Below are 10,585 nucleotides of genomic sequence, written 5' to 3' on the forward strand. Positions count from 1 at the left end.
AATGCTTTGTAACACCTCTTCAAACATTTTAATACTGTCTATGGACACACACACACACACACACACACACACACACACACACTGTTTTCTGGGGGGGAGAAAAAAAAGAAGAAGCCTTCTAGAATACAGAAACCAAGCACCTGACACAGAACAAACCCTCCGGGCAATCACAGAGATGAAACATCCCAAAACACTAGATATTATGAGGGAAAATGAAAGCAGGGCAGATGCATTTGCTTTCTATTATCTTGTGTTTTGCAAAGAATCTCAAAATCATATAAAAAGCAAAAACATCTATAGAGATCCTTAATTTCTAAAACTAAACTCTCTTTAGCAGCTGAGTCAAATGAGTTAACTGAATTAGCATATTTGTCAATCTGCTTAACACAATTCCTCTATATTTAAAGCCTACTGTAACCCAAATTCTACTACAAGTTTAAAAAGTCTGAAGCTAAAAAAATAAAATAAAATAAAAAGCCTGAAGCTAACATAATTATCTTCACTTAGGGAGGGGAGAAGGGGGGTCGTTACCATCTAGGGGCAAACCTGAGTCTCCAAGGCAGCTGATGGCATAATCAAATTATCCAGTTCAGAGGGCAAGTTGTATAACTCAAGACCATAAAGGAAAAGAAAAGCCCTTCTATATTGCTTAATACGTTTCTGTGGCTTAATATTTTCATGTGAAATTGCCTTGAATTTTCATTTTGTTTTGCATTTTTAGACACAATCAGTGGGAATTTTTTCATTGGAAAGTGGCAGAGTGACAAGCATTCTTGCTAAAGAAATCTGATATTATGCATTCTGGCAAATCTCTTTGGACTTTCCTCCTTCATTCAAAGATTCAGAAGGGTCTGGCAGACTGGTGGGCAGACCAGCAGGAACCCATTTGCCTGAGGGTCTGAATAGCTTCCTGGGAAATTCAACCACCCAAGGGAAGCTCTCAAAGGTCAGGCACAAGCCTGGCCCCGGAACAATGCCTCCCTGGCCCCAGGGAAAGGGTGATTCTGAGTGCAGCCTCCTGCGTGAATTAGATTTTCTACCAGCTCAGCCCCCATGGACTCAAATCAGAATCCTAGAAAGGGAGGTAAACTACAATAGCATTTTTGACTAAAATTTGCTGATCTACTGTAACATCACTAAAAGGGGACTCCAGACATTATGTGTCTCTTAATGAGATGCATTAAAAAGTACCCTGCACCTTCTATAAAGTATTCCTGCCCCAAATCATAACAATAACAACTGAAGCAGAATCTAATCCAACTTCCAGACCTCTCTATTACCAAGGAAACACAAGGAACGGAAAAGCATTTTAAACGACGCCAAATCCAATATATGGAAAATTCCATGGGAAAAAGGACTAGCTTCCTTTAACAATTACATAATGTTTAGAGGAAGTAGTGGGGCCCTAGCCGGTGTGGCTCAGTTGGTTGTGTTGTCCCATGCACATAAAGATTGCTGGTTCAATTTCAGTCAGGGCACATGCCCAGGTTTTGGGTTTGGTCCCACCCCAGTCAATGTTTCTCCCTCTTCTGCTTCCTTCTTCTCTCTCTAAAAATCAGTAAAAACATTTTTTTTTTAATAAATTAAGCCGAAACCGGTTTGGCTCAGTGGATAGAGCGTTGGCCTGCAGACTGAAGGGTCCCGGGTTCGATTCTGGTCAAGGGCATATGCCTTGGTTGCAGGCACATCCCTAATGGGGTGTGTGCAAGAGGCAGCTGATCGATGTTTCTCTCTCGTTGATGTTTCTAACTCTCTATCCTTCTCTCTTCCTCTCTGTAAAAAATCAATAAAAAATATATTTAAAAAAATAAAAATTAAATAATGGGAGTATTGGGAATTACTGTAAGTAACGGGAGATCTAAGAGACACAACCAACTATGTGTGCGGACCTTCTTTATTGTTTTTGTGGGGGGTTTTTTGTTGTTGTTATTTTCATTGATTTTTAGAAAGAGTGGAAGGGAGGGAGGGTGAGAGAAAGAGAAAGAGAGAGAGAGAGAGAGAGAGAGAGAGAGAGAGAGAGAGAGAGAGATGTGAGAGAAGCACATGGATTGGTTGCCTCCTGCACCCACCTCTACTGGGGCAGAGGATCCAACCTGCAACCTAGGCACGTGCCCTTGGCTGCTAATCGAACCTGAGTCCCTTTGGTGTGAGGGCCAGCACTCTAACCACTGAGTAGCACCATCTGAGCAAAGGAAACAATTGGAGAAAATTGAACATGGACTGAAAATTAGATAATATATTAAGAAATTATTTTTTTAAGTATGATAATGTTATTGTGCTTATGTTGAGGGGGGAAAGCCCTTACCTTTTAAAGATAATGATGAAATATTTAAGGCTAAGATTATGTGATGTCTATAATTTGCTTTAAAATATTCCAGTGGAGCCCAGCTGGCATGGCTATCTATGAACCAGGAGGACACTGTCCAATTCCCAGTCAGGGCACATTGCCTGGGTTGCAGGTTCGATCCCCAGCATTTGCAGGAGGCAGCTGATCAATGATTCTCTCTCATCATTGATGTTTCTGTATTTCTCTCCCTCTCTCTTCCTCTCTGAAATCAATAAGAATATATATTTTTTTTAATTCCAGTGGAAGTGGGGGAAAGAGGAATTTGATGAAGACTAAGGTGGATAGATAAAATGAGAATGATAAAATATTGGTAACTGTTACAGCTGATTATACTATTCTGTGTGTGAATATGTTTGATGTTTCCATAATAGAATTTTCAAAAAGTACTTAAAGCCCCATTTTACCTTTCTGCTCTTTCCTCCCACTGCCCTGAAACAGAAACTTGCCGCCCTCACTCTTTGCCAGCCTCACAGCCCCACACTCTTATTATTGTTATGATTTGTGACACTCTCCAGATTCTCTACAAAAGTTTTTGTCCAGCTCACATCCTTACCTCCTGCCTCAAAGTGTCTCCTGACTGATCCCCAACATCCCGAGCCTTGTCGCCCTTCTCTGGAGTATATAACACTTCGAGTCAGTTGGTATTTGTCATCATTTGCTTTATTTTCTTGCTTAACTTTTGAGTGTTTTGCATCCCCGGTTGGATTTGAGGCACTTATAGGACAGGTTGTTTGTTATTGTCTCGGCTTAACAACTTCACCCAGAATCAGTCCTAAATAATCTAAACTAACTAGTAAAGCACTGGGATGTATCTAGAAAAGCCCTGACCTGAAGAATAGCACATTGAGACAAGAATCTGGAAAGCTGAGTTTGTCCCAACATTACTCAGGTTTGCAAGTGACAGAAAAATTGGGATGTACGGATTGAAATAACCGGAATGTTAAGGAGCAGATTCAGACTCCCTTTGGTTCTTTTCTGGTCCCTTGCCTCCCTCACCTTTCCTCCTTCTTTACGTTTTGCTATTTGTGACACACCCAGATCTAATAAAAGAAACACTGAAAGAAGGGTAATTTTTTTTCTCCCAACATGTATAAATACAAACCTTAATGAAAGATTCTGATAGGTCCAGATTCCACCTCAGTGCCCATTCATTGGCCAATCACTGTGGCTGGAGGAATGGGGCGCTACAATTGGCCAGATCTGGTTCACAAGTTACCCCTGTGGCCAGAGGGCAAGCAGGCCCATGAGAGGTGCATGAAGTGGGACAGTTCCACAATAGAAGGGGAGATACTGTTACCAAAAGGACAGGGAAAGGAATGCGAGGAAGAACTCCATCACCATCATTACCATAGCCTTCGTTCTTTCCCAGGGGCAAGGTCCTGGCCAGCTATTTAATAATAACATAATAATTATCACACTTTGTATCAGAGACAGATAATGTACCAGTACTTTGTAATAAAATTACATTTATGAAGTAATGAAATGTGTATACCTTATCTCCAGCCCTTTGAACAGCCCAATAAGGTTAAGGTTATTAGGCCTATTTTATAGATGAAAAAAATAAGACAAAGAGTCCAAGGATATGTGTCTTTGTCAGTTTGTACCTCTCTAATGAAGTATCATAGACTAAGTGGCTTAAAACAACAAAAATATTCTTCTCACAGGTCTGGAAGCTGCAAGTCCAAGACCAGGGTGCCAGCAAGGTTGAGTTCCGGTGAGACTGGAGACTTCTCCTTGCATGCTTACGTGGTGGAGAGCAATTCTCAGGCTCAGTTTTCTCATCTGCAAAATGAAAACCTCCATTTCTGATATCTTATAATCCCAGGATTCTTTCATGAGCTTTTCTATTCCTTTGAGGTCTGAGGCAAGTTGCTGGATTATGCAGAATAGCCTACTGCAGCCCCTCCCTTAAAAAAATCTCCCTGACATTTAGTGACCTGATTATACAACTACAGAATGTCCTGTATATTGTTTTCATGGGATAAACAATATTAAATTATCCAAAATCCAAATTAAATAAAGGTTAATAGAGTTGCTGTCGAAAGCAGATCTCCGCTTTCCCATAAATTATAAATTTAGTAGTATAAGTAATCATCATAATGCTAGTAATTTAGCTAACAATTATTGAGCACCTATTGTATGCCTGGCATTGGGTTATGTGCTTTACATAAATAATCTCATTCATTCATCAAAATAACACGTAAGCCCTACCTGGTTTGGCTCAGTGGCTAGAGCGTCGGCCTGAAGGACCCTAGTTCAATTCTACCCTGGGTTGCAGGCTCAATCTCCTGTGCAGTGTATGCAGGGGGCAGCCAATCAATTATTCACTCACCATTGATGTTTCTCTCTCTCCCCTTCTCTCTTCCTCTCTGAAATCAATATACATACGGTATATATAACACTTAAGAAGTTAATGTTATTATTCCCGTTAAACAGATAAGAAACTTCCCTGGCCCGTATGACTCAGTAGTTAGAGTGTCAGCCACACACTAAAGGATTGCAGGTTCAATCCCATGAGCATGCAGGAGGCAACCAATCCATGTATCTCTCTCACCTCAATGTTTCTCTCCTCTCTCTCTCCTCCTCTCCTTCTATTCTCTCTGAAAATATCAATGGAAAAAATATCCTCGGGTAAGGATTAACAAAAAAATAAAATGGGAGAGGACGGAGTCGGAGAGGAGGGGGAGGCTGAGTGCCTGGCTGGCATTCCCTAGCTGAAAGGAGATAAAAGCTCCGGACTGTGCTGAACCCCAGTTCCAACAGCACTGAATCCCAGTTCTGGGCAAGACCCTGAGGACCCAGACACATAAAGAAGGAGTCTGGGCTGTAAGGCGGAAGCTCAGGGAAGCGGCGAAAGGTAGTCCCAGAGGCGTGCACATTACATGCAGAGGACCAACTGTTGAGTCTGCTGCTAGATTGCCCTAGCGGGAAGGAGACAAAAGGTCCGGACTGTGCTGAGCTCCAGTTCCAACTGCACTGAACACCAGTTCTAGCCAGACCCTGGGGCACCAGGCTCATACAAAGGGAGCCTGGGCTGTAAGGAGGAAACTCAGGGGAGCAGTGAAAGGAAGTCCCAGAGGCCCGCACATTGCGCGCAGAGAACGGAGTGTTGACTGTGCCACAGGATTGCCATGGCAGGAAGGAGACAAAAGCTCCAGACTGCTCCGAACCCCACTTCCAACTGAACTGAACCCCAGTTCGGGGCTTATTGGGGGAGAGCCTAGACTGGTAGCGGACGAAACTCGAGGGCACCTTTCTCTCAGAGGTGCTTGCAGTGAGTACCAAGGACACTGAGGAACACTGAGACTCAGGAGCCTCATAGGGCGGGGCTAACAGAAGCCAAGGCTGTAGGCTCCACCCTGAAACTCTGCCCCATCCAAGCTGAACACAGAGACTTTTAAGGCTATCAACTCAGGGAAGCTGCGAAAATGCCTAGACAAGGGAACAGATCACAAATGAAAGAAATGGAGGACAAAAAGCGACTAGATATAGAGTTCAAAACCACGCTTATAAGGTTTTTCAAGAATCTCCTAGAAATGGCCGATAAAATAAACGAGACCTATGAGGATATGAAAAGGGATCAACTAGAAATAAAGAATACATTGTCTGAAATAAAAAATATTATACAGAGTCCTAAAAACAGAATGGAAGATCACAAGAATCAAGTCAAAGATTTGGAACATAAAGAGCCAGAAGCAAGAAGACAAGAGAATCCAGAAAGTTGAAGATAATGTAAGAAACCTCTGGGACAACTTCAAGCGAACCAACATCAGAATTATGGGGGTCCCAGAAGAAGAGAGAGAGCAAGATACCAAAAACATACTGAAAGAAATAGTGACAGAAAACTTCCCCCACCTGGTGAAAGAATTAGACTTACAAGTCCAGGAAGCGCACAGAACCTCAAACAAAAGAAATCCAAAGAGGACCACACCAAGACACATCATAATTAAAATTCCAAGAGCAAAAGACAAAGAGAAAATATTAAAAGCAGCAAGAGAAAAGCAGATAGTTACCTATAAAGGAACACCCATACTATTGTCAGCTGATTTCTCAACAGAAACCATGCAGGCTAGATGAGAATGGCAAGAAATATTCAAGGTGATGAATAGCAAAAACCTACAGCCAAAAATACTCTACCCAGCAAAGCTATCACTCAGAATCAAAGGCCAGATAAAGAGCTTCACTAATAAAAAAAAAAAAAGCTAAAGAAGTTCATCACTGCCAAACCAGAATTATATGAATTGCTGAAGGGGGTTCTTTAGGAAGAGGAAGAAAATAAAGATAAAAATTATGAACAACAAATACGTAACTATCAACAAGTGAAACTAAAAACCAAGGGAATTAAAAAATCTGATGAACAATATTAACTAGTGAATATAATAGAATCAGAGGTATGGAAGGGGAGTGAACTGACAATTCTTGGGGAAAAGGGGAGTGGAGGTGCGGGAAGAGACTGAACATAAACTGTGCACCTATGGATGCGGACAATGGGGGTTGGAGAAAGAGCAGAGGGTGGGGTGGGAACCCGGTGGAGGGGAGCAATGGAGGGGGGGGGAGAATGAGGAATATTTGTAATAATATGAACAATAAAGATTTATTTAAAAAATAATAATAATAATAAAAATAAAATGATAAGAAACTGAGGTATGGGTAGCTTAAGAAATTTGCCCAGCATACATGACTAAAGAGTGGTTTGGCCAAGATGAGATTTCTGTTGATGTGAACCCACATTCTTAGCCCCTGTGATAGGAAAGAGGGCATAAACAAACAGAAACTAGTGAAATATGCTGAATCTTCAAATATATGTGTTATATTTGCATGTCAAATTTAATTCAACTATTTACTTAAAATAATAAGGCAACATAGCACTCTTTCAATAGTTTAAAATTTAATAAAACTAAAATCTCTCATGCTTACTATAATGAAACCAGACAATTTAGAAAAACAAAATCATTCCGCTGATACCTTAGTGAATTTTAAACACATATTACAAGTTAAATCCAGAACAATGGTATTTTTATAATGCTAAAATAAACTGTAGATGAAAACACAAAGACTTAAATACCAGATAAAATGGAAAAGGCATACATTCAGTTCCAAAACTGAATATAATGCAAAAAAAAGTTGTGTGTACTTCAAAAATAAGAATGCTTTATATATTAAATCCTATAAGGAAAAACATGGTAGCAACCAATGTATTCGGATAATTTGCAATAGTGGAGAAATAAAAATTGGATATTTATAGATTAATCATGTAAATCATGACAGATAAATAACACCAGTATTATCACACTGACAATAAATTTTAAATGTGGAGATAATTAAGCTTACAAGTCATCTATGAAGTCTTTTTTTTATTTATTAGGTTGTTGTTTTGGTTTGGTTTTTTGCTGCAAAAAGCTTTATTGTTTCACTTAGTCCAATGCAGGGGAGAGGGCTGCAGGGTGGTTAAAAGAATGGCTAGTAGTTTCAGGAAGAGGCTCAGGTAAAAGCCAGAGACACCAGGGGGATGCGGAGGGGCCTCAGAAAGCCCTTTGGGCTCCAAAGGCTCCTAGTCGTGATTGAGGGTGAGCCTTTCCAAGAGATACTTTCCAAGCCCAGCCTGGGGGCCGGCCAGTCTGCAGATGTTAGTCAGGTGGTCGCCCAAGGTGGTTGTCCATCTTCTCGATCAGTTTCACCGCCTCATCCAGGAAGTCGCAGAGAGGAGGGTCTGCACGGCTAGAAGCCAGGGCATGCAGCTCCAAAAGCGCCTGGTTCAGGCTCTTCTCCAAGGCCAGGGCGGCTTCCATGGCGTCCTGAGTTTTGGCCCAGTCATCCTGTGTAGAAGTATTTCTCTCTTTTCTGCGTCCAGCACGGAAAAGAAACGAGTCCAATTGCTGAGTGGAGAAGCTGGGGATTAAGAAATTAAAGAAAGATGCTGAGACTGGTTTGGTTCAGTGGATAGAGCGTCGGCCTGCGGACTAAAAGGTCCCGGGTTCGATTCTGGTCAGGGGCATATACCTGGCTGCAGGCACATCTTCAGTGGGGGGTGTGCAGGAGGCAGCTGATCGATGATTCTCTCTCATCAATGTTTCTAGCTCTCTATCCCTCTCTCTTCCTCTCTGTAAAAAATCAATAAAAAATATTTTTAAAAAGAAAAAAGAAAGAAATTAAAGAAAGAAAAATAGAAAGAAGATGCAGAGATAGATTTAAAAGGCTGGGAGCTAGATGGGATGCCATCCTCTCTGTTGGAGAGGCAGCGAGCACCCTGAGCCACACAGCAGGTTTATTTTATAGGACCAAAGGAGCTTATTTGCATTCTTAACTAGGCCCTAGCATTACTGGATTTACATATCTAGACCCGCCCCTGCTGACACCTGGACAAAGATAAGAAGTCATAACTGAATGACACCTCTCTGCCCCCCCCCCCCGCCCCACCTTCTGGGGGGAGGGGGGGGGGTTGTAACCTTGACTCGGCGTTCGGGCTCAGCTGACAATTTAAAGAAATGTCATATGCCTTCCCAGGGGGCCCTCTACAATCCTGGGAAGGTTTCTGCATGTCCTGGAAGAGAATGTGGCCACCTTGCTTGTTGTTTTGCAACTTTAAGAAATGCTCCCCGCCCTCGCGCTTCTTCTCCACCAACTCGAGGAAGAAGAGGCCCACACCCTCCAGAGCCATACTGTTACGGTCGAAATAGTAGCCCAGAGAGAGGTAGGTAGGTGTGGAGGCCAGCAGGTGCAGGTTGGCCAGGAGATTGACCACAGCCTCCACCTCAGTGGAATAATTCTGACGAACTTGGGAGCTCATGGTTGTTCGGCAATGAGGAGTTAAGGTAGAAAAAATAAAATAAACGGTGTGTTGGCTGGTCCCTGAGGTGGTTCTGAAGGTGGTGACAGGATGAGACGCAGGAGAGTGGCGGAGGCTGGAAGAACGGGCGTCCCTGGGTCTGTTCCGTCCAAACACTGTTGAAGCACGAGACAGATCCAGGACCTCCGAGTGCACTGCCTATGAAGTCATTTTTAAATCTGAATGCAATTGGAATTTCAATACATTTTTATCTCAGCCAGGAACAAATTTGATGTGTTTTCAATAATTACTTAAAGCATAGTTATCTGTAGACTTGAGATATAAGGTGAAAACCAAAATTAAGTAGGTGTCAGATACGACCCTGCCTGACCCAAGCTGACTGTCCCTGGTTAAATAAAGCTAGCCTCAACCGAGTGAATGGGTCCAGCTGAGATTCATAGAGCTGTCCCAGCCACCCTCAGACACATCGATCATAAGCACATAATTTTATGCTGCTGAGGTTTTATGGTCATTGCTTGCATAGCATTACTGGCAACACTGTTAAAGCTGTGGGGGCTTTACAGCATGTCCACAGAGACGCCTCCCTTGAAGAGGGGGAGCTCACTTTCTCTCCCTGTGAATATGGGCTGGACTTGGTGATTCGCTTCTAACGAGCAGAAGAGTGGAAGTGATTTTGTGTGGTTTGTAGGGTAGAACATAAAAGACTCTGCACCTGCCCTACCCAGTGTGGCTCAGTGCATAGAGCATCAGCCTGCAGACCAAAAGGTCCCGAGTTCAATTCTGGTCAAGGGCATGTACCTCGGCTGCAGGCTCCTCCCTGGCCTGGGCCCTGGTCAGGGTGCATGCAAGAGGCAACCAATTGATGTGTTTCTCTCACATGGATATTTCTCTCTGTTTTTCTCTCTCTCTTCCACTCTCTCTAAAAATCAATGGAAAAATATCCTCGGGTGAGGATTTAAATAAATAAATAAATAACCCTGAAATATCTTCTCCCTCCTCTCTTAAATTGCTCACTATGGACAGCAGGGGAGGCGGGGCAGGAGGACAGCAGGGGAGGCGGGGTAGTCCTGACATGTGAGGACTCCTGAGTAGCCTATGGAGAGGCCCGCATGATGAGGAACTGAGGCCTCCTGCCAATGACAGTGTGAGGGAGCCACCTCAGAATCACACCTCCATCCCTGGCCAGGCATGCATGACTCAGCCTCTGCGGACACTCTCCCTACAACCATAAAAGAGCCCCTGAGCCAGACCTGCCCAGCTCAGCCACTCCTGAATTCCTGACCCACAATTACAGTGAGATCAGAACAAAGGTTTGTTGTTGTTACCTATGGGGATTTTGTCGTGTAGCAATTGATAACTAATACACCACTATGTCAGGAAAGTTTTCATAGCAAGTAGAAAAGTAGGGAATGCTAACTATGGATTTGGGTGTCTTACGATCCAATTTAGTT

At 42.7% G+C, this 10,585-nt stretch overlaps 1 pseudogene across 1 annotated transcript; it reads right to left on the reverse strand.

Moving 5' to 3' along the window:
• Positions 1-7,898: 7,898 nt before the first annotated feature.
• Positions 7,899-9,134, reverse strand: LOC311630174 (ferritin light chain-like; annotated as a pseudogene). The gene is made up of 2 exons: positions 8,864-9,134; positions 7,899-8,183 (listed from the first exon to the last, which is right to left on the reverse strand). The product of its transcript is annotated as a ferritin light chain-like (transcript).
• Between the last annotated feature and the right edge of the window lie 1,451 nt (positions 9,135-10,585).

Source organism: Pipistrellus hanaki, assembly GCF_964339955.1.
Source record: "Pipistrellus hanaki genome assembly, chromosome: 1".
Lineage (NCBI taxonomy): Eukaryota > Metazoa > Chordata > Mammalia > Chiroptera > Vespertilionidae > Pipistrellus > Pipistrellus hanaki.